The sequence below is a fragment of the Haliotis rufescens genome, unplaced genomic scaffold (genome assembly GCF_023055435.1).
Source record: "Haliotis rufescens isolate VD_foot unplaced genomic scaffold, xgHalRufe1.0.p SCAF_15, whole genome shotgun sequence".
Classification (NCBI taxonomy): Eukaryota; Metazoa; Mollusca; class Gastropoda; order Lepetellida; family Haliotidae; genus Haliotis; species Haliotis rufescens.
In genome coordinates, this window is record NW_025963835.1 from 9000954 (window position 1) to 9024806 (window position 23853).

Consider the following 23853-nt stretch of genomic DNA (forward strand, 5'->3'; position numbering starts at 1 on the left):
AGGGACGTAGAGGAGACATGCCTACGTTATTTGAATATAAACACATAGATGAGGACATGCCTATGCTGTTTCAAAGCTTGAAAGATCAAGTCTAGAGATGCCTGACAGTCTCTAGTGGTGAGGTAGATATGTTTCTACCTCAAGTTGCTGAGTATATTGAGGACAGTCGAAAGACTAACGATGAATTCACTCGGGACGAAGGACAGAGGGTCGATTTGTCTCGTAGCCTGGGTGAAGATCTATAAATCGGTCGTAGGATGTAGATGATTGGCCAATCATATTTGTACAGAAGAGATTTGCCTAGTCAGAAGGCTGTTGTATACCTCCTGTTGAGGAGAGGAAATGTTTGAAGAGAGTACAGACGGAATATTAAAGAGGTTTTTTTGGGTTTTTTTTTCATGAGTTATGATGCTGACACAGATAAAGACACAACGATAGGAGTGAAAAGGGACATACGGTTATATATTACTGGGATTGAAGATGTAAGAAATCAGAAGTTGTTTAAAAACAAGGCCTTTTAACTTAAAAATATTCAACTGACCCACAAGTACAGCATATTATTGACACATGAACTGGAACTGTATGAACAAAAGCGCTGTGTTCTGCGGTTTACTTAATGTTGCTAGACATTATTAATGGGAGAGTAATATGTTGTATGGTACATTGGTGACGATCAATTGGGATTGTTGTTTATTGTTTTCACTTAGGGAAGATATGGCTTCATAGGGATAACAGAGTAGGAATTGAGATCAGATTTAAAATCTGAGAGATTACTTGTATATTTGCGTTCTAAAGGACCTTAGGCTTCGCACTTAAAGCTATGATGACACTACTCATGATGTGGAACCCACTGACGACATGCATTCCGGATATCTATCTCTGGGGTAATACCTTCAGATATATGGGACGACTTAACATACGAACAGACATGGTATCATATATTCACTACTTAATTGCCAAAGATCTCTAACTACCCGAGATCTGCTTAGAGATACTTCTCTTCAGGCAAATCATACATCCTGTGATGAGAATATGAGGGCTGTATTGAATTTTACTTATCGCGTACATCACAACACTTTCAAAGACATGTTAGAAGGGGTTGCTTTGATCAGAAATATTATTCTTCAAGGTCAAATTGTTGGTTCTCAGACTTGCTCCAAGAGAGTATTACTACCTTTTATTGGTGAATTCTCACATAATTTATTTGGAACCGCACATGACAGCGACGTGAACATAATACGACAACATATCAATATCTTATCAAATAGAATGAGAGCGGAAGAAGCAGCTTTTAATGTGTCACAGGATTACATGGGTTCGTACATGTCTAAGGCCAATGACAGAATGGATGGTTTGAAGCAGGGCTAATTGCAAATCATAATGAATTGACTGAACTAATAAAGGTAGAGAGAGAATGGTAAGATACGATGGTTTCAGGCCATGTATGCACATTGGATACAACTGGTTGCAAAGGAGTTACATTTTGCTACTATGGTTGAAAGGAAGACTGATCGGTTGAGCACGGGATTATATAAGTTATTACAAAATGTATTATCACCCGAGTTGATACCTTTCCGACACTTAAGGCGGACTCTATCAAAAATAAGGAGAGCATTGAAATGTCACAGTTTTAGAAATTTAAGTGATCTCAGACATACTAGTGTCCTCTTGTATAAATGTTGATTGTTTTACTGTATTCAAGATGTTACTTTTACTACATGTTTAATGCTTTTGTGCTTACCTATATGCATTTATTTATAATATATATGAAGGAGTACACCTACCATATGAGAAAAACATATGTTAAATTTCATGGGAGAAAAGCTATCCGTTATATGTTACCAGGATGTTGTAAATGGTGCATTGTATTGCACCTCCGGAGTTGATAGATTGCACGTGCGATCACTGCCCAATGAGACATTTGACAATATTCTATGTAGGTGCATGTCCAGTGACTTTACGATAAGTTGATGTTGTTTAGATATTGAAAAAAACAAAAACTATTGTGATTGTTGAGTCAGGTGAGATGTTGTTTGTTTACTGTGTATAGATGCTGAAGCTAAATTTCAACATTTACTTGAGAAATTATAAGAACAAACTGTTGTAATCTTCAGTTAAAGAGGACTTCATGGAGTGTAATGCATGAATTTAAAGTAATTTCCTATTTGATTTACAAATGACTGAATTTGGGACAATTAACTCTTTTGGACATCAGAGTCAACGTTTTCGCTGTCATACATGTAGGAATGAGCAACCTCAATCTATAAGATGATGGAGAGAATCATTTCTAAATAAACTTCCACATGTAATAGGACATTTTTGATCATTTGATATGGAGAACTTTTCTCATTGGATCGAGACCATAAGAGTCAGAGTAAGTTGAATATGTTCTAGAACATACGGACATGGAACATGTTGATGATACAGAATAGTAAGACTATATATTGGATACGTAGAACTCTGAAACTGATCATCAGTTGGTTATTGGTGTTGTGATACTATTGTGATTTTTGCCTGAAGGAAAATGCTCATATGTCTTTACATATAAGATCGAAATGTTAAGAAATGTTTTTATTACCAATCTGCATCTACTGAAAAAGCGTACAAAGAAGAATTGTTTGATTATGCCTTTATAAGTCTTGGCATGTTATCATTCTCAGATAGGTACAACCCAAGACAGATCCTATCTGAGACATTACTTTGTAAAATTTTATTGTATTAATTTATCTGGTCCTCAGATGCATACATACACATGTTGTTACATATTGATATTGTACTATTGTATTTACATCTTATATTTTATTATCATTGGTCAATCGCATGGGACATGCTCTACAACGGGAAGGGCATGTATAACCATGGTATTTTGGAAAAAGGTTTTTTTAATATTTACTTAAAATGTAGTTTACTAAATTGAGCTTTTGGGTAAAATATGGATGCATATGAGAGAAGTGACCGTACAGGGTGAGGGCATAACCCCCAGGGCATATGATTATCGATTTTGCTTCTCTTAAGTGATAGAGATAACTTTTCATTAATCTGAGGAAATTAGTAGAATACGGTCTTGTAGTATAAGGGTCAGAAGGGAAATGAATCGATGGGACAAAAGTTGGTAAGTCCGGATGTGATCAAATATTTCTATGTCTAAATAACAAGCTTCATTTGAATCACAATCTTTTCGGCACCTTCCAATCTGGCAGAGTATTGGGTTTACATCTAGGGTTGTTTAGAGTTGAGGGTATGTTCGGTTGACCAATGATTTGACCATTAATTTAGGAAATTAGTTGAGTGTTTGGTTAGAAGAACTTGATGGGAAGACTGATTGAAATCGGAATTGGGGGTTCATAGAGAAGTGAGCGTTAAGACTCATTTCTCAGGATGTCAAATATGATTTCGGTGGGAGGAGTTAAAATTATCATCGATAGTATTTTGTTAGTTGTCCGAGAGTGGTGCGGGGAGTCGGGAGCAGACAGCTGAACAGAAAGGTTCACTGTGGTTTTGGGATCCCGAGTCAGAAAAGAAGAAGAGTTAACGTTCATCAGAAAAACCATCAGGCTCTTCAACCATCATCTAGGTATGTGTTGTATTTATATCAGGCAACAACAAGAACTAATCTGAGGACCATGTGTACATATTTATGATTAATTCTATCATAAATAAAAAGAGGCTGGAGCAAACCATCTGACTTGTGATTTTCAAGAGAGCTACATCATCCCTAGAACCAAGGAGTAGTTGATAAGTAGAAGTGACCATAGGTAGAAGGGTAAAGTACCCGGAACCTAAGGTTACACTACATGTACTTTGAGAGCGTCGAAGGTCCTCAGAGAGTATTTAGCTCAGAAAGGAAGCTTGTTTGAATTTGAGAAAGTGACCAAAATACTTGCTAAATTCTACCATTATTATCTTGGAATATCAAGCCTTCAAACAGCACATGTCAACATACCAAAATTAGAAAACTGCCAAATATTCTAACAGTGTTAGTCAAGTGATAAACGGTCTCATTCACTCGTTGGTGTATTAGATCTACTTTCTAGTTCAGTCAAAGAGAATATTATTATTAGGAAACTGAAACCACGTGTAACCTTTATTACTACCACAATATTAGATCAGCTGTTTGACGTGACGTCATCCGTGTCACAACACACAAGGTCAAATCACGCGCACCTGTCCAGACAACAAATTTACAGCGGCATGAAATCACCAACCATCTATTAGCCTACACAAATAAAATTGCAGATTGTAACGTCATTGAACAGAAACAAATAAAGTGTTTACTCATTCCTGACATTTTAGATAACATATCAAATAAGAGTTGAAGACTTGCAATAGATTATCATGTGTTAATTGAGAGTACTGTCCCCATCAATAATTTGTAAATCTAATATTAATTAGATCTAATATCCATGGCACAATGTTGGAAATATAAGCTGTCATGTTATAAAAAAAATATTACATTTTCTGAGGAGATTTATAATGTGTATTTGATGATATATACATACACGATTGGTTATCAATTATCTTGTACAATCACAGCATGTGTACATTAGACTCACGGAAAAAACTATTTCAGCAAATCTATCATATTTCCATTATCACAGTTTCATTGAAAGGAAAAACAAATCAAAAGCTTTACTTTACAAATACATTACTTTACAAAATATTTACAGCACATCATATCCATAAGTGGTGAACCCAAATGCTTAAAGGTACTGCTGTCATCATTTCAGAAGTTATGTTGATGTTTTCAATAGTTGTATTACGAGTGTATCGCATGTACCATCGACAGAAACGGGGGTAGAGCTACCACATGTGAAACCGACCTTGACACAATTTGTTTACAATTTGGCGTTGACTCACATTAGATGTCGTGGCCACACTTTTGAAATGTCCTTTTGCAACAAAATGTGAAACAGTTAGGGCAAGTCATTCACACGATCGGGTAGTTTGAGCAATCACACATGACTCTTAGTCATTTCGTTATTTGTCTAAACGGGCAAGCATGTAGGACAACCGGTAGACAAGAAATCATGGCACAGATATGATGCGAACGTGCCCTGTCGATCACTTCCGGCTTGGCCATTCAATGTTTACATTTTGATCATGAACTTCCTGCCCATAGATATATACTATAGACTCTACCACCTTAATATTAATGATCATAGCTATCTTTCCACATCCTCGATTTGAATATTTTCTGTAAATCAGCATAAGAAACAGAAAAAAATTTTGCACTGTCGTTTCATCTCTAGCGCCGTGCTAATTCACCATGACACAATTGATTAACATATGCAATACTAGAACAAAAAACTTCCGCTGCGGACTAAACGTTTGTACTCTTACGCCAATAACTGTACAGTGGGGACAAGTAAAGCTTTCTGATCACTGATCAGATTTCTTTTTCAAATTGGCTGTCTGATAATATATGTGACATGGATGCATAATAAAAAAATCGCCGTCATTCCCTTGAAGTTCAATATGGCAGAAAAAGATTGAGAAGCTTGGTAACCACTTTATTAATCTCACCATATTTCACAATCCGTAGCACCGTATAAAATATGACATATACGATGTTAAAGCTGAGATGATTAGGATGATAATGGTTACAATTTTGTGTTTGTGCACTCAGTGTTTGACATCTTAATTCACAGTTGAAAAGGGACATTTTCACGGGACCATATATGGTCCTGTGGCACTAAGAAGGTGTGGAAAGTGAAGGACTATATATGGTCCCGTTGCACCAAAAGGTCCAACATAGATCTAGTCTTAACTAACAATCTAATAAAATAGTCTGTCGTAGACGTATACAAAACTTGATCAATATCATAATTCCCTTGAAATCATAACCCATAGATCTAAACCATATGTATTATCATCGTCTAGTATGGAAGTACATTGTTTATCCGTTTATCTTTAATCACAACTCAAATGCCCCTTGATTTCCTTAATTCATTTGACCATTAACACTGGCAGATATAATCCAAACTCATCAAAACAATCAGTTATAATAAGTGATTGAAAGCTGATTTCGCTCTCTGGAATGCAAGCGTGTAAAAATATTGAATTAGATCTATCACAGCTGACGTGAAAATTATTTGGAAGAAATCTTACAAATAGAAAATAAACTAAATTACCGGTGTAGTTGTCCAGAATGGTTCCAAATGCGACATTTATCCGCGTTCATGACCTTTTTCAATAATGACATAATAACAACAACCTTACGTCTTTCTCGAAGGTCGCGAAATGAGAGTTAATTCCCTTACAGCTCTTTAGGGGTACAAGGCTAAAACGGCACCTCAGCAAAACGTCACCGATTTCTCTGGCGAAAACGGCACCGCATTTGGCGGAAACGGCTACTATGTGACAGGCGAAAACGGCACCTCTATTTCTAATAATGATAAGAACGATTTATGTACAATGTAGTAGTATATCTGATTTATGTTATTTGTTACATATTATTTGATGTATTTACATGTTATTTCCAGTTGTTCACAGATAATTACATACATTCACATATATACAATATATATTTTATGGCCGCTGTCAATACACTGAGAGGAAAGGCCTTGCGAGCATGGTATAAGATCAAAAGTTCGCTGAAATCAACTTCTCATCTCCCAGCAGACATTCTCATTCGCTTGTATAATGTCTTAATTGTACCCATTGCATCATATGGAGCCGAGGTATGGGGCTGCAGTCTTCTAAGACCCCCGCATGAAATGTATCATAACTGGTCTAAACAACTATGTAATGAGATCACTATCAAAATAGGAAAGCAGATTCTAGGAGTTCTTTTTGTACTGTCCAAATTATCAGAATGAAAGACAGATACTTCTTAGAAGACTAGACTTACAAAACTGCTAAATTGATAATAAAATCTTAGCAAATATCCTGAACCCCTGTCCTGAAAGAGGAAAATATGTTTCACAAATTATCTCCGACATGTTTATTAAAAGAACCTCTCTTATAGACAACATCTAGATATGACCTTATTTTACTTCAAGGCATGTTATGTTTTCACAATAATTTGAGTTGCGTATAGGCTAAGTTGGAATATAGTTGGAGTAGAGGCTAAATTCTAATGTAAACTAGTTGTAACATTTCACAATTATTGGTGTTTGCAAGCGACCATGTTAGTTTAATATCATTTATTTTATCAAGGTTAAAAAAAAATAGGGTGCCGTTTTCGCCAGGCAATAGTAGCCGTTTTCGCCTGAGGCGAGGTGACGTTTTCGCCAATCGGTGCCGTTTTCGCCAGGTGACGTTTTGCTGAGGTGCCGTTTTAGCTATAACCCCTCTTTGAGAAGGGCGTTTTCGCGGGGTTGACCAAGAATTCGGTCATAATCAGAAACGTGGTTTAGCGATTTCGCGTAACGGAATGTTGTGCTGCTGCACAATGTGCTTATAAAGTCATTAAAACAAACAACCATAGTCACAGTAAGAAAAGGTAACTTTATTATAGATAACACCTTCTAGCCAATCAGTTAACCATGCCTCACCACCGGTCCGAAAAAACGCCCGAGAGCGTCCGGAAGCGTCCGGGCAACGCCAAGGTTGATTGGTTTGTTGTTGAACGCCACACTCAGCAATATTCCAGCTATATGACGGTGGTCTGGAAATAATCAAGTCTGGACAAGACAATCCAGTGATTTACATCATGAACATCGATCCACGCAATTTGGATCGATGACATGCATCAACCAAGTCAGCGAGCCCATTGTACAAGTATATACACACTCACATATGTATTTGACAGAGCGCCAAAATGTTTGCCTTATGATGTACATGTACAATAGTGGACAGTAATACTACTTAGGATAATTAATGACATCATTAAAATAAGAAAATATATTTCCCTAGACTGTTAAGTAAAGGCGGATTCGAGCTTGAGAATAGCATTTTACGTTTTTGCTGGTTTGGATGGACAGAATAATACTTTGGTAAAATGCTGTCTCTTAAATCTGCATAGAATGGACATTGGAGCCAAACTTCTCCAATACCATACTTATATAACAAGTTTTATAACATCATAAGCCCAGTATTTTTCCCCATTTCGGCATTACTGAACTCGAAGTGGTAGCATACTTAAGAATACTATTTGATTTTTGGCTCAGCAATCGCAACCAATAAGTGATTATTTTCTTATATTGAAAACCTTCACAGAAAATCGACCAACCTCCCCTCTCGCAGCTTTATTCGGGGTTTGACTAATTTACAAAACCTGTCATGAATTATATCAACATCTGGGGATGGGTGCAAACCCCATACCTCAGATCCATATAATAAGATTGGCATGATTTTAATATCAAAGATATGAAGCTGTATACTTATAGGACGTTTTTGAAACATAAAGATTTACATTGCAATATTTGGATAACTTTCCAAGCTTGTTGCGCTTATGTTTTTTTGGTTAAGTACCATGAGGCAGATGAGGAAAAATGAACACCCAGATATTTATAGCTAGATACTATTTCAAGCTAATTTGTGTTAAAGCGAATTTTTTCACAACACCGTAATGGTCCACCATTTCTAAAAACAATTATTTTACTTTTATCAATATCAACCTTCAATTTCCATTTGTCACAATAAATAGCAAATGTATCTAAACGCTTTTGTAGGCCAACTGGTGTGAAATCAAACATGACAATGTCGTCAGCAAACAGCAATATAACAACTCCAGTTGATCCATGGTAATTCTTCTTTGTCCATCAGAACTCAAAAAGTCTACAATATCATTGATATAAAAAAAAGAAAACAAAAAAGGTGACATTTGACATCCCTGCCTCAATCCATATTTACATATGAAAAAGTCTGTGTAGCCAGCATCCATTGAAATACAAGCTTTAACGTGTTCGTTCGTTCAAACCTAAACAGTCTACCTTTAACCCCACCATGCCAAAGTTTATACAATAAACCATTTCTGTAAACAGAGTCAAATGCAGCCTTCAGACACGTGGAATGAACTCAAAATCTTCGATATAGTGAAGGTCATCATCTATAGGTAAATATAAAATGTCATCATTATCGATAAAATCATGGCAAGCACCATTCTCTGTCCTGGCGTTCAGATCTCCCATTACAATGATATGACAACCAGGATGATCTGTTTTCATTTGTGTGATGTCACTGTCCAACATGTCCAACACAGGTTCTGCTGAATGTACACTTGAATTGTGACTGGTGAATTGACTAGTGCCAAAAACAAAGGGATGTCGTTTGTGGTATCCTTCACCTTCACCCACATGGTATTTTCTGTTGTGCTGCAGTTTGTATGTAAATCACAAGATGATGCAAGCTTGTCTTTTATCAACATCAAAAGTCCTCCAGGGTTTCTAAAAGCACCAACGGGTTTTGGTCTGGTTTTGCTGTATTGTGTGTATCCAGGAAGACTAAATATATCATTCTGACCTGCCCAAGTGTCCACAAGTCCTATGACATCAGTAGTATAGAGTCAGTAGGCAGGAGCTGGTTTTGGTTGATCCGGTTGATCCAGGCGGATGCGAAGGTGATTGGCTGATCCAAGTCACGTGATCGGATAGGATGACTCATGGATCAACAGCGCGTCGGGAAAGGGCGGGGAATGAAAGGTGTGTGTTTATAAGACAGAAAAGAATTCGTAAGTAAACAAAAGTAAAGGGTATTCAATAGAGCTATGCGTATGGCGTGCTGCCCTTAATAGACAAGCAGCCCAGTTTGAATTGAGCGCGCTTGATAACTCACGTGACCACGTCGTTTCAAATGGTCATAATGGTTTCGTTTATTTCAGGCGTTAGTAGAAATTACAACTAGTGTACAACTTACGTAGTCGTTTCAAATTGACCGCGCTCGCGAGAGCGTGCGGCCTGGTTTGATGAATGCAGGGTGTGTGTTCAACACGATATACGCCGGGTAATGTAAGGAAAAGAAAATGTACGTCTAGCTGGATCAAATTCATCTTATACGGTCTACACGTTGTACACCGTGAACGTTGGACAACCTGTATGGAAAAAAAAAATATAGACAAAATAGATAAGACTACGCAATCAGCAAGCTAGCGGTGTCGTTTAATTACATTTAGCGCGCAAGAACGAGCTAATGTATAGCAGAGAGACTAAGCGACCGGCCGCCCATAACAATGTCAACATACACTACCCCGGCCTTACAATTAATGTTAACATACCAGCCTCGCCTGAAGCTTCCCATTCATAAATTATGTGACCAGTGTCCCGTATTTATGATACGTTAGGGAAGATGTGTTGTACATTTGTTATTTTAAAAGGGAGTTATTTCAGAGAGGATATATATATGGGTATTCCCCTCATTAAACCTTTCTTTCGATGGTGTCTATTAAACGTATCCGGCATTTAATACATTTGAATGATGTAGGAAAGTATGTGCGTGTAGATGTTGTACCTATATCCGAACACGAATGTATGACACCTTTCAATAGATCAATTACGGTTATAACCACGACACGCAACATGACTGTGAGCGTGGTTAGCAGTTCATATTTATAAACACATCGTAAATGACATATTTCTGATGAATGAACTCGCCCGCACACATGTCTATAGGGTTATGTTCGCCCGAACTGTAAACAGTGACACATTGGATAACAGGAAGGGTGTGTGGAATGCACTCGTCCTCGTAAGGGTAAAATACGCGTTTAAACTCACCATTTAAATGATGATGACATTACTTTTTAGATGTATTGGTATCAGTGAGTGAGTGAATTTAGTTTTTACGCCACACTCGGCATTATTCCAGCTCTAGGACGGTGGTCTGTCAATAAACGAGCTTGGACCAGACAATCCAGTTGGTCAACAGCATGAGCAGCGATCTGTGCAACTAGGAACCGATGGCACGTTTCATCCGAGTCGGCGAGACTGACCAACCGATCCCCGTCAGTCGCCGATAAGCATGAGTTACTGAAGGTCGATTCTATAACCCGAACCTTCACGGGTGTAGTATGACGAAGACTATATACTAATATGATCGCTTTTTTAACATACTCACAAGTGTGCTGTGAAGAAAAGAGTGTCACCCAAGAATCCCTGCACGTGTAAGACAGTATAAACTCTACAGTAGTGTTGCCCGACAAACAGTTTTACTCTCGCCAGCAAACCGATTGGACGTGAATAACATGAAGAAAGCATCAGAGATTAGACTTGACCCTAGAGATATATTTAGGAAGACTACGTTGAGAAAATCACAACAGAGAAAGAAACCACAAACAGCCAAGAAGTCGACGCTGAAGACAAAGAAGAGACAGGTAACACCTAAAATGAAAACGATGACAACCAAACAGGGATCGAAGACAACACCCCAACCCTTTAGTCCATGAGCCAGAGAAAATTTGACTACCAAACGGAGGGACAAATTACCAATATGATTTTCAGCTAGCTTGATGTCTCAACTGTATAATTTCATGTGATGGACATTTCAGATGCCCAGCTAAATACGATTTTGGCGGCCATTTTCCAAGATGGCGGCCATTTTTTAACTTTTTCTACAGATTTCAGAAATAAGCTTATAACACAGAATTTATTAATTTCAGACAACTTTTATTTACTGATATTGTTTCAGCACTACATTGCACACATTCTGTTATGCTTTTTGTATATCACTGAGTTATAAATTTTGAGTTAATGTTGAAATTATATAAGAAATGACCCTTTTTTAACATTTTACTTACATCTTTTCTTTCCAATGCAACGTTGTTGAGTAATAATTGACAACTTATGATAGATAAAAATTGTCTAATGTATTTTCATATATAAAATACCATTTGGAAGTTAAAACACGCTAGTGCATAAACATAAGCAGCCATTTTTAAATATAGTGCACTTTTTCACAGATAATTAAAATATTAAGAAAGTCGTACATATTGCAACCAAAACTTATTTTTATATTTCCTAGCTAAATTTCCAAGAATCTTAAGTGTTTAAAGTTAAAATGTACACATTGTGATATTACATTTATATGTGTTTAATAATAACATCAAATGTATACATATAAACAAAATTCCACTTTCATTCCCACATGACCCTTCTGCAATTAAATATAACTTGTTCATAATTCAAAAGCCACCACTGTCCTTCTACTTCACAAATCTTCTACTTCTTAAAAATCAGCATCTAATAATATCAACTCACCATATTAAAGAGGAGACTGTTTGCTGGAGTTTTATGCCATTGACATTAACATTGTGGCCAGTACTTGTAACAGTTTCAAGAAAATGTCTATAAATATAATAGACATTTCAACAATGAGGATGTCTTATATTCTGTCCCAAAACCTGCTGTGTGATACACATCCAACTGTCAATTCAGTCATCTTCATCGCTTGAGTCTTCTGCATCTTGATCTCTTCATCATTGTCATCCATGTTGGAGCAGGGTGACAACTTGCAGGCAGAGGTACATTTAAGACCATTTAATGTACATGTGCACTCACGTGGTCGACAAGTACGAGAACATCTGCATGACATCAAACCAAGGACCACTTCTGGATTGCCAGATTTCCTGTGTCGTTTATTTCCCAACCATGGCCTGCAGAGGGATCTAGTAAGTGTGGAGAATTTTCAAGGCTCCTCCTCCAAACTGCTGACTGGTAATTAGCACGGAGGGTGTGCTGGAGAAGCGCATCTTTACATGGTGGGAGCTGTCCAGATTCAACATCCCCGCCTCTACCTCGAAATATCTGGTAACGCAGCTCATTGACCTTGTTTACCTTTGTGTTGCTGCAACATAGCTGACAGGTAAAGGAGTGGATGATCTTAAACACTTCAGGAGAAAGATGCCACTCAGTACCAAGATCTCCAAAAGCCTTTCTGAAAGTTTCATCTCTTAGAAGCAGTTTTAGAGCCCTCAGCTTGCCGTGGCCAGCCAATGCACTCAGAGAGTCACATTCAGTCCATGCATGTAGCCCCAATAATGCTGTGCAAGCTTCACTCCCTAAAGCTTCAGCAAGTTTTGTTATGTCCACAAGCCTCAAACGAGCTTTTGTACCTCGTCTGATAATGATTCTGCTGTTGATCTTTGTGCTGAGGACAAGACAGATAACTAGCACATCTGTGTCATCTGTGACAAGAACCAAGTCTGAATGCACATATTTCCATGTGTAACAAACATAGTTTTGTTACCGAGCTGTCCACATCGCCTTAGCTCTTTCCAACTCTGTGCCAGAAATCTAGTGAGGTTGTTCTTACTCTCGGTACATGCAAGAAGTCGTCTCCAGTTTTTCAGTTTGTGTCCTTCTCTTATCTGCGTGAAGATAATGCCTTCAGTTGAACCTCGATTCAGATGCTCAGCTGACTTTATTGACTGTTCCCTGTACATGGAACACTGCTTCAATGGATATGCAAACAAAATCTGAGTCTTCAGAAAGCGGGTTTGTCCAGTTCTCTAATGTATCAACTAATGATCTGATGTCAGATTCATCTCTACGAATACGTAGCCTGTCCAGGTCTGAATGGCTAAGGGAAGGTGACTGCACTGAAATTTGTTCACGTAGTTGTCTCAATGCAGCTGCTCTGTGTTCAGCAGTGAGATAGTAGCGTGACACAGTCCCTGGCTTGAGACTGCACCCTCGTGTCCCACCAGCAGTTTGGGTGTCTTTGTTTACAGTTTCTTCTGTGGTCTGATCAACTGCAATACTGCCAAAGGGATTCATTTTCCTCAGTTGAACAGAGAAACACTTGTTGCGAAAGTGCTCATACATCCAGGGCTTGTCTCCTTTAACCGAGTATCTGAGCAAAGTACACAGGAAGTAACCATGTATAGTTGTTTTTGTTCATTGCAAAGCACCAAGGTATGACATTTCTGATGCAAGCAAGATAAAGATGCCAGTCTTCTTCTCTGTCAGCACGAAGTAGGCGAAGCAGAACATCCACCATGTCAACGTAAGTCATCCAAAAGGCTGAGAGTTGACCTCTTTCATGGCACAAGGCATTTAGGTGACTGTTGAACATTTCAGAAATTTTCTTGTATGATTCATCCCTCAATACATCATCATGTGATTCATGACAAATGGTCTGATGAAGCTGGCCTATTTGGATTTTCGCATCACACAGCTTTGCTAGGCTTTCAGGACGATGGATGTCAAGCCATTCCATAAATCCATTCCATGCTAGCCTCATCAATGCTTCATATACCAGCTTATGCAAACGGACTGCTCGATTATACTGTTTTCCCCCCAGTACCTAACTGATAGATCCTTCAGCAATGACTCCGGATTCTACTGCAAGGTCACGAAGTCCCGCATCACCAAACCTTTTTCCAATTGCTGACATGAAATTGCAAATTGTGTGAAAGTTTCCCATCATCAATACAATACCTTTAAACTTGTCAGGATCTTTCCACACGATTTCTGTAGCTTTTGAATACAGTGCCTGGTCGAAAACAACAGCAATATTCTGAAGCTGTAGATATGATTGTGCAGCAAGAGATTGATGCAGAGTTTCTTGGACAGTTGCCATTTCTGTTGCTGGAGCATTAATTGTGTGCAAGTAACCAACTGTATCAGCAAATACCTCCATGTCATCTCTTATCAGTATGTTATATCCTGTCCAAGAACTTATTGTCTGATTTGATGGATCATGCATTCTGACAAGAATCCAGAGTGAGTGTTGCTGGTGTGCACTTGCTTTTGCGACTTCAAATTCAGTAGAAAGGTCAGCTGGCACAATTGGGGGTGGACCTTCCCTTTTCCCCACAGTGTAGATAGGAAATAGTTGACCAGAAGGCTCAATTGTGGCATACATGTCAGAGAAGTTGGCTGAACTATTATGCCATTGACACAATGTGATGTCCCTGATCCACTTAGTACTTCCTCTTGTCTGTCAATGTTGTCAAAAGCAAGTACAGTTGGAACAGACTGATGGATGCTTGCTGGAAGAGGTACTTCATCAATGTTTATATGTTCCATCTTGTCAATATCCAGCGCAGTGTCAATCTCCTCCAAGGTTGAGTATGAACAAGAGTGTCCCAAGTGATTTAAAGTTTTGATCAGCTCAACATTACCTGTCAGAGTTTTTATTACCCATGGAAGAAGAATGTGCTTTGGCGTTATTACTTTGCCAACAGTAACAGCAGCAACAATGTCCTGGGCAATGGACCATGAAAGTCTGCTAATGCGAGTTGAGGGTGTCTCTTTGCCACCAAGTAAGAGATTCAGAAACCTTATGACACTACTGGGTAAAGAAGAATATGTGGAATTCAATTCTTCAGGATGTGGAGGCCAAGGCTGTTCTTTGATTTCACTCTTTTTTTGTCCACGTAAGAACATCGCTGTATCACTGACTAATGTTTCATATTTATCATCTGACTTTGCATTCAGTTTGTCCTTCAATGAAACATAATCAGCAGCTATAGTTTCAAGCAACAAGTTGTCAGGTCTGATGTATACCCTCCGTCCAACAGTGAAAAAATGCAAAGATTCCCACAAAAATGATATCGAAAGGACAAGTCATTGCATCAATTTTATTTAAACACAGATGCATTGTATTTATCCATTAACTGACAACAGACAGTAGTTTTAGATGTTATTGGGGAATTATATTTTTCGTTACACAATTTTAGGTCTCATTGTGAGTAATTAAACTTCATATGAAAGAAAATAGTGTTGTTTTTTTCTTGCAGGGTTTTAAATAGATAATGTTTATTTTAACTATGGTAATATCTGCAAAATTTATTTGTTTTTTGTATTAAACTGAAATGCAGAGATTTCATCAAACACGGGGTTAGCACTCGGGCATTTGTGTGTAAATTTGGAGAACATTTTGAGCAAGGAAAACAAGCTTTGCAGTGCAAGAAAACAATGTAATTTCTGTGATCACTTATTATTACAAATACAACAAATAGCTGTTATCAATCACAAAAGTTTAATGCTATGTAAAGTCATAACACTGAAGTATACAATTCTTAATGTCTTTGCATTATGAAAAATAATTTTTTTATAGATTTTTTAATATAATTTGATAACAGAGAAACATTTATTGCACAAAACCATACAAACTGTATATCAAAATGTGTGGAATTTAGTGCCTGACACATTTCATTACACAAAAGTTGCCTAGGAATTGTAAATTCTGTTTTTCATGCTTATTTCTGAAATTTGGAGCAAATTGGAAAAAAATGGCGGCTATCTTGAAAATGGCGGCCAAAATGATATTTAGCTGGACATGTGAGATGTCCATCATGTGATTTCATGAAGTGTGGACATCAGGCTATCTGAAAACCACAATGGAAATTTGTCCCTCCATTTGGTAGTCAAACATAAAAATCAGGGGTCTGGCTCATGGACTACTTGAAAATACAACATGTGTCAGAGGTGAAGGCTGTGGTGGAACGGGCACTTGCTGCCTTGAAGCGTCAACAGAGTCAAGGGTATAAAAGAAAGCTTCACACCCTCTAATCGCACACCGTATTGGATCACCATGGGAGTTGCCACCTGTCCGGACTGTGAAAAAATGTTTTCAAGGAGAGATGTCATGTTACGACACAGGAGAAATAAACATAGCATACCGCCGCCGTTACAAGCCCACCCGCCGCCGCAAGTCCACTCGCCATTAAAAGCCCATCCGCTACCGCCGCCGCCGCCGCAAATCCACCCGCCATTACAAGCCCACCCGCTAACGCCGCCGCCGCAAGCCCATCCGCTAACGCCGCCGCCGCAAGCCCATCCGCCATTACAAGCCCATCCGCTAACGCCGCCGCCGCAAGTCCACCCACCGCCGCCGCCGCTGCGTCGAGCAAACCCGCCGTTCCAAGCACATCCGCCGCCGCAGCGGCGGCGGCGGCTTAAGCGGGTGGGCTTGTAATGGCGGGTGGATTTGCGGCGGTAGCGGATGGGCTTGCGGCGGCGGCGGTAGCGGATGGGCTTGCGGCGGCGGCGTTAGCGGGTGGGCTTGTAATGGCGGATGGGCTTGCGGCGGCGGCGTTAGCGGGTGGGCTTGTAATGGCGGGTGGATTTGCGGCGGCGGCGGCGGTAGCGGATGGGCTTTTAATGGCGAGTGGACTTGCGGCGGCGGGTGGGCTTGTAACGGCGGCGGTATGCTATGTTTATTTCTCCTGTGTCGTAACATGACATCTCTCCTTGAAAACATTTTTTCACAGTCCGGACAGGTGGCAACCCCCATGGTGATCCAATACGGTGTGCGATTAGAGGGTGTGAAGCTTTCTTTTATACCCTTGACTCTGTTGACGCTTCAAGGCAGCAAGTGCCCGTTCCACCACAGCCTTCACCTCTGACACATGTTGTATTTTCAAGGGTTGGGGTGTTGTCTTCGATCCCTGTTTGGTTGTCATCGTTTTCATTTTAGGTGTTACCTGTCTCTTCTTTGTCTTCAGCGTCGACTTCTTGGCTGTTTGTGGTTTCTTTCTCTGTTGTGATTTTCTCAACGTAGTCTTCCTAAATATATCTCTAGGGTCAAGTCTAATCTCTGATGCTTTCTTCATGTTATTCACGTCCAATCGGTTTGCTGGCGAGAGTAAAACTGTTTGTCGGGCAACACTACTGTAGAGTTTATACTGTCTTACACGTGCAGGGATTCTTGGGTGACACTCTTTTCTTCACAGCACACTTGTGAGTATGTTAAAAAAGCGATCATATTAGTATATAGTCTTCGTCATACTACACCCGTGAAGGTTCGGGTTATAGAATCGACCTTCAGTAACCCATGCTTATCGGCGACTGACGGGGATCGGTTGGTCAGGTTCGCCGACTCGGATGAAACGTGCCATCGGTTCCTAGTTGCACAGATCGCTGCTCATGCTGTTGACCAACTGGATTGTCTGGTCCAAGCTCGTTTATTGACAGACCACCGTCCTAGAGCTGGAATAATGCCGAGTGTGGCGTAAAAACTAAATTCACTCACTCACTGATACCAATACATCTAAAAAGTAATGTCATCATCATTTAAATGGTGAGTTTAAACGCGTATTTTACCCTTACGAGGACGAGTGCATTCCACACACCCTTCCTGTTATCCAATGTGTCACTGTTTACAGTTCGGGCGAACATAACCCTATAGACATGTGTGCGGGCGAGTTCATTCATCAGAAATATGTCATTTACGATGTGTTTATAAATATGAACTGCTAACCACGCTCACAGTCATGTTGCGTGTCGTGGTTATAACCGTAATTGATCTTTTGAAAGGTGTCATACATTCGTGTTCGGATATAGGTACAACATCTACACGCACATACTTTCCTACATCATTCAAATGTATTAAATGCCGGATACGTTTAATAGACACCATCGAAAGAAAGGTTTAATGAGGGGAATACCCATATATATATCCTCTCTGAAATAACTCCCTTTTAAAATAACAAATGTACAACACATCTTCCCTAACGTATCATAAATACGGGACACTGGTCACATAATTTATGAATGGGAAGCTTCAGGCGAGGCTGGTATGTTAACATTAATTGTAAGGCCGGGGTAGTGTATGTTGACATTGTTATGGGCGGCCGGTCGCTTAGTCTCTCTGCTATACATTAGCTCGTTCTTGCGCGCTAAATGTAATTAAACGACACCGCTAGCTTGCTGATTGCGTAGTCTTATCTATTTTGTCTATATTTTTTTTTTTCCATACAGGTTGTCCAACGTTCACGATGTACAACGTGTAGACCGTATAAGATGAATTTGATCCAGCTAGACGTACATTTTCTTTTCCTTACATTACCCGGCGTATATCGTGTTGAACACACACCCTGCATTCATCAAACCAGGCCGCACGCTCTCGCGAGCGCGGTCAATTTGAAACGACTACGTAAGTTGTACACTAGTTGTAATTTCTACTAACGCCTGAAATAAACGAAACCATTATGACCATTTGAAACGACGTGGTCACGTGAGTTATCAAGCGCGCTCAATTCAAACTGGGCTGCTTGTCTATTCAGGGCAGCACGCCATACGCATAGCTCTATTGAATACCCTTTACTTTTGTTTACTTACGAATTCTTTTCTGTCTTATAAACACACACCTTTCATTCCCCGCCCTTTCCCGACGCGCTGTTGATCCATGAGTCATCCTATCCGATCACGTGACTTGGATCAGCCAATCACCTTCGCATCCGCCTGGATCAACCGGATCAACCAAAACCAGCTCCTGCCTACTGACTCTATACTACTGACATCATAAGAGATGACAATCTCTTATTGAGAAGTCAATAAATAAGGGTATTTCCAGTTTCTTCTTTAAACCTTCAATATTCCACATTGTACAGTTAATAGCAGTTGTGTCATTAGTATTGCTAGGGCGTTGACCAACATGCTATTTTCCCTATGCTCCCGTCGACTCTGGATTTCTAGGTTTAAAAGTTCTCATATATGTAAGTACCGGGTTGTCCACGTCAGTCGCATCTAGCTTGGTGAGTTTATTGTCTATCTGAAGTCTGTCATGTTTCAAAATAGAAAACTTGCCACCTTCCCTCGCTTCCTCCAAGAAGGGCTTGAGGGTTTGTCCTAGTACGTCTCACTGCATCTGCATAATCGTGGGAGATCCTTTCAATGCTTTTCCTAACTTCTGAACGCCATATTTCCGCATCATACAGCAAAATGGGTAAAATTTTACAATCAAAGATTTTAAAATATGTATCAACGTTTACGTCAGGATGAACATCATTCTTTTAATAGGCACTAGAACCTTGTTTGCCTGTTTATCTAAAGTAACACAATGTCATGCTTGAGTAATATATTTCTATATGAAGATAAAATACGAAGATATTTATAGTATGACACAATTTCAATCTGTTTACCATTAATAAACCATTTTTCATGTTGTGATAGAGGTCCTCCATTTTTAAATACGATAACTTAACTCTTATTAATGTTTACTGTTAGTCCCCATTTACAGCGGTATCTTTCTAAACTAGTTATTTTGTTTTGCAGATTTATAACAGAATCAGCAAGTATAGGCACATCATCTGCAAAAATGAGCAAAAATAGGTCATCAATATCAAAATCAATGAAGATACCACGAGTGTCACCACTCTTCATAAGTACAGTAATGTTGTCCTATCAACCATATCAAAAGCATTATTAAAATCAATAAACAAATAGTAAATTATACCTCTCTTTTTCCTTAAATATTTATGTGCCAGTGAATGAGAAACAAATATATAATCGACAGTGGCATGGCCCTCTCTAAAACCAAACTGTGATCCGGATATGTATTTTTGAAGTTCAAACCAAAGAGTAAGTCTTATATGAATTACTGAAGTAAAGATTTTATTTAGGATTTATTTATTTCTTTTATTATTTGGGTCAGTTCTACTTCCTTGCAAAATAAGCCAATTAATCCAAGCCTGTGGAAAATATCCCTTCTGTAAAACGTCATTAAGAAAGTATTAATAAATAAGGCATTATGATATTACACGATTCTTTTAATATTTCAGGTGGGAGACTATCCAGTCCTGGGGGCTTCCCAGTTCTCGGTTTTTTCGCTGCATGTTTAATTTCTTCTTCAGTTATTACACCTCCTATTAAGTCATCACACTGTACACATTTCTCACTATTAGAAAAATTATGATCTAGAATGTAATTCTTGACATATTCGTTAAACGCAGCATCTGATTCTATCTCTGGATTTAAAAGTCTCTTAAAATAGGTCAGCCATTCTTCTGATATTAACTCAACAACAAAAGTTCCTGTGACACCAATATTTTAGTGTACTTTTCAAACAAGTAAAGTTTGGTTTTCAATATTGTAGTACATGTATGGAATCAAGTCACAAAAACGCAACTGCTACAGAAAAGCATGCATTCCATGCAAAAGTTGACTTTTATGCAAGCCCCATGCATTTCACTACCCAAGAATGGGTATAAAAACATGTGCGTTAACGGGATTCCATATGCATTGTTTAGCATCGTGCTGACAACAACCACTCAGAAAAACAACAAAATTACGCAATTATTCAACATTACGAAATGCCACGCCTTTCCGAAAATGAGCGTCTACGAGCCATTGGTATGCTTGAAGCAGGATCGAGTCAACGTGATGTTGCAAGACAATTTAACGTCCACAGAAACACCATTTGGTGTTTATGGCAACGTTGGCAACAGACGAATGCAGTCATAGCCCATCCTCGGAGTGACAGGCCACGCGTATCCAATAATCGACAAGACAAATGGATTCGAACAACACACCTACGGAATCGATTCCAGCCAGCAACAGTGACTGCAAAAAGCGTCCCTGGCCTTCGACGAATATCTTCATAAACCGTACGTCGTCGCCTAAGATGGGCAGGGATTGTCGCCAGAAGACCCACCAGACGTCCCATTTTGACAGGAAACCACCGTCAAGCACGTCTACAGTGGTGCAGACAGCGTCTACGCTGGACGGCCATGCAGTGGGGACAAGTTCTATTCACTGACGAGTCTCGTTTTCACCTCAGCAACAGCGATGGACGGATTCGAGTGTACCGACGTCGGGGTGAACGTTACGTCAATCGTTGTTTCATGGAAGAAGATCGGTTCGGGGGGCGGCATCGTTATGGTATGGGATGGGGTTACAGCAAGACAGAGGACCCGTTTGATAGTGGTTAAGGGAAATATCAATGGACAGCGATACCGCGACGAGATCATCGGCCCTGTTGTTTTACCGTTTTTGCGGGGTCATGGCCCAGGCATTACCTTTCAACATGAAACGCCCGGCCTCATATTGCTCGACTTGTTCAGGATTCTCTTCAACAAAACAACGTGAATGTCATCCCCTGGCCGGCTCGCTCCCCTGATCTCTCACCAATCGAGCACATGTGGGATGAGATGGATCGGCGCCTTCGACGTCAACCACGTGTTCCACAGACACTACAGGAACTTCGAAACATGCTCCAGCAGATATGGACAGATATCCCACAGGATTTTGTGCGACGCTTGGGCCATTCCATGAGACGAAGATGTGTTGCTTGCATCGCAACCAGAGGTGGACACACACGCTATTGATTTGTAAATTGACATTTTGGCATGTTCGTGTTTTTTGTTTAATTAAATCACGCATTTTCTGAAGTCAGTATGGCAAATTAAACCATTTGAACACTTACAGGAGTCTTTTATCTGTTGCAAACCGAAATTGTTTCAGATTTGGTAAAAAACATCACTCTGCATTAAATCTAATTTAATGTCACAGGAACATTTGTTGTTCATTATATCTTACCTTAATTGTTGGTCAGATCTACATTATTTCTTAATTAGTTTCGAGAATAGTTTACAATAACTTTGTCTTGTGCTGATTTAGACATATCCCCTATTATGTTATTTTTCAAATCCTTATTTGTTTTGTTTGCACTGACGTTTAAAATGTTTATTCAAAAATATTTATTCTGTATAATATTCAGTATTATTTGTCTTTATGAAAAGGTTTAACGTTAGAGAAAAAAGTAAAGCACACACATATATATTTCATTATTGTTTGGTCTCAATATTTGTAACAGTCATGAAAGATGTAATAACGGGAAGAATTATATTTTCTCGAGATGATGTAATCAGTCATGCGTGATGAAAGCTCACGTGCCATGTATGGTATGCCTGTGCAACATGCTACCCTCGAGTATCTCTAAAAGCAGTATATCCAAACGTTAACATTGCTTTCTTAAGCACGGTTTTAAACAGTTATTCCATTACATTGTGTGACCATGGCACGAAGGCGATTATCAAACGCCACAAGATGGTAAATAGTCAGCATGCATTACACAGGAATGTCTTGTAATGCCATTGGTCGGACTTTGTGGTATCTTCACACTGTCGTAAGCCATTTAGTCGAGAAACATGCTCAGACCGGTGATGTACAGGACCGTCCCAGGTCCGGAAGACCTGTGACGACACATTGCGAAGGCAGGGACCTTCTTGGTCTCATACGCCGAGAACCCTTTTTAACAAGTACTCGTCTGAAACAGCTGTGGTTGCCCAATCGTCGTATCAGCACCAGAACCGTCAGGAACGGGCTGAAAGCAGCAGGACTGAGGGCAAGACGACTCATAAAGCGTCCCTTGTTGAGAGATCACCACAAAGCTGCTCGTTTAGCCTCGTGTATTGAACATGTTTGGGATATTCTGGGGCGGTGCATACATGCACGCGATCCTCCTGTACAAGACTTATGCCAATTGGAAGTAGCATTGCATCAGGAGTGGTTCTTGTTGACCCATCAACAGATCCAACGTCTGACTGGGGGCATGAGACGTAGGGTGAAACGCGTCATCTGGGCACGTGGCGGTTATACCTGCAACTGATCTGTTTCACGTGTCCTATCAAGTAGAGACATTAAGGAACATTTTCACATCAAACGTAACTCGTTTACTTAATCCTGCAGCTCCATACCTTTTAGAAGTATTGTCTAAGGTAAAAAACAGTACCTGTGTTACCATGATGTTTTATTCAGTAAATGTAAATCAAACTCAATAATTGTTGTCAAATGTTTATTCTATCCGATGACATTGGTATCGCCCAGCTCTTGTGGTCAGTCATCTCATGCCATGATGTTTGACATTTGTCATGGTTCAGAAATAGGGGTGTGCTTAACTTTATTCTTTGTGGTTATTTGTTCTTTTTAGCACTATGGCAGCTATTGTCAAACACCACTTTGGTTGCTGGTTAATTATCTTGGTTCTTTTTCCAGTAGTAAAATGAAGTGATTCACTAATAGCTAATTGAAATAGTTCAACACTGTAATCAATATCATGTTCAACTGCCTTTTGGAATGTCTCTATATTAAAAGATTGTTCATTTCTAAGGTGGTTAAGGAGTATATCGCGTCTACAGTTCTCCCAAACGAAGTGCGTCAGGTCATGCTGTTCGCACTGTGTTTCACGTGCTGCGTCGTGCTGGTTTATTGACATGTCATTTTCATTTGGTACAGATATAATAGCATTCAC

The 23853-nt window shown here is 39.4% G+C and overlaps 1 protein-coding gene across 2 annotated transcripts in view; it reads right to left on the reverse strand.

The window, feature by feature from the left end:
• Window positions 1-6246, reverse strand: part of LOC124147153 (NAD(+) hydrolase sarm1-like) — an 81733-nt gene extending 75487 nt beyond the window's left edge. For both annotated transcript variants that reach the window (XR_006862762.2, XM_046517762.2), the window contains exon 1: window positions 6132-6246. The gene's annotated coding sequence lies outside the window, so the exon portion shown is untranslated. The remainder of the gene's footprint in view (window positions 1-6131) is intronic.
• Window positions 6247-23853: the final 17607 nt, after the last annotated feature.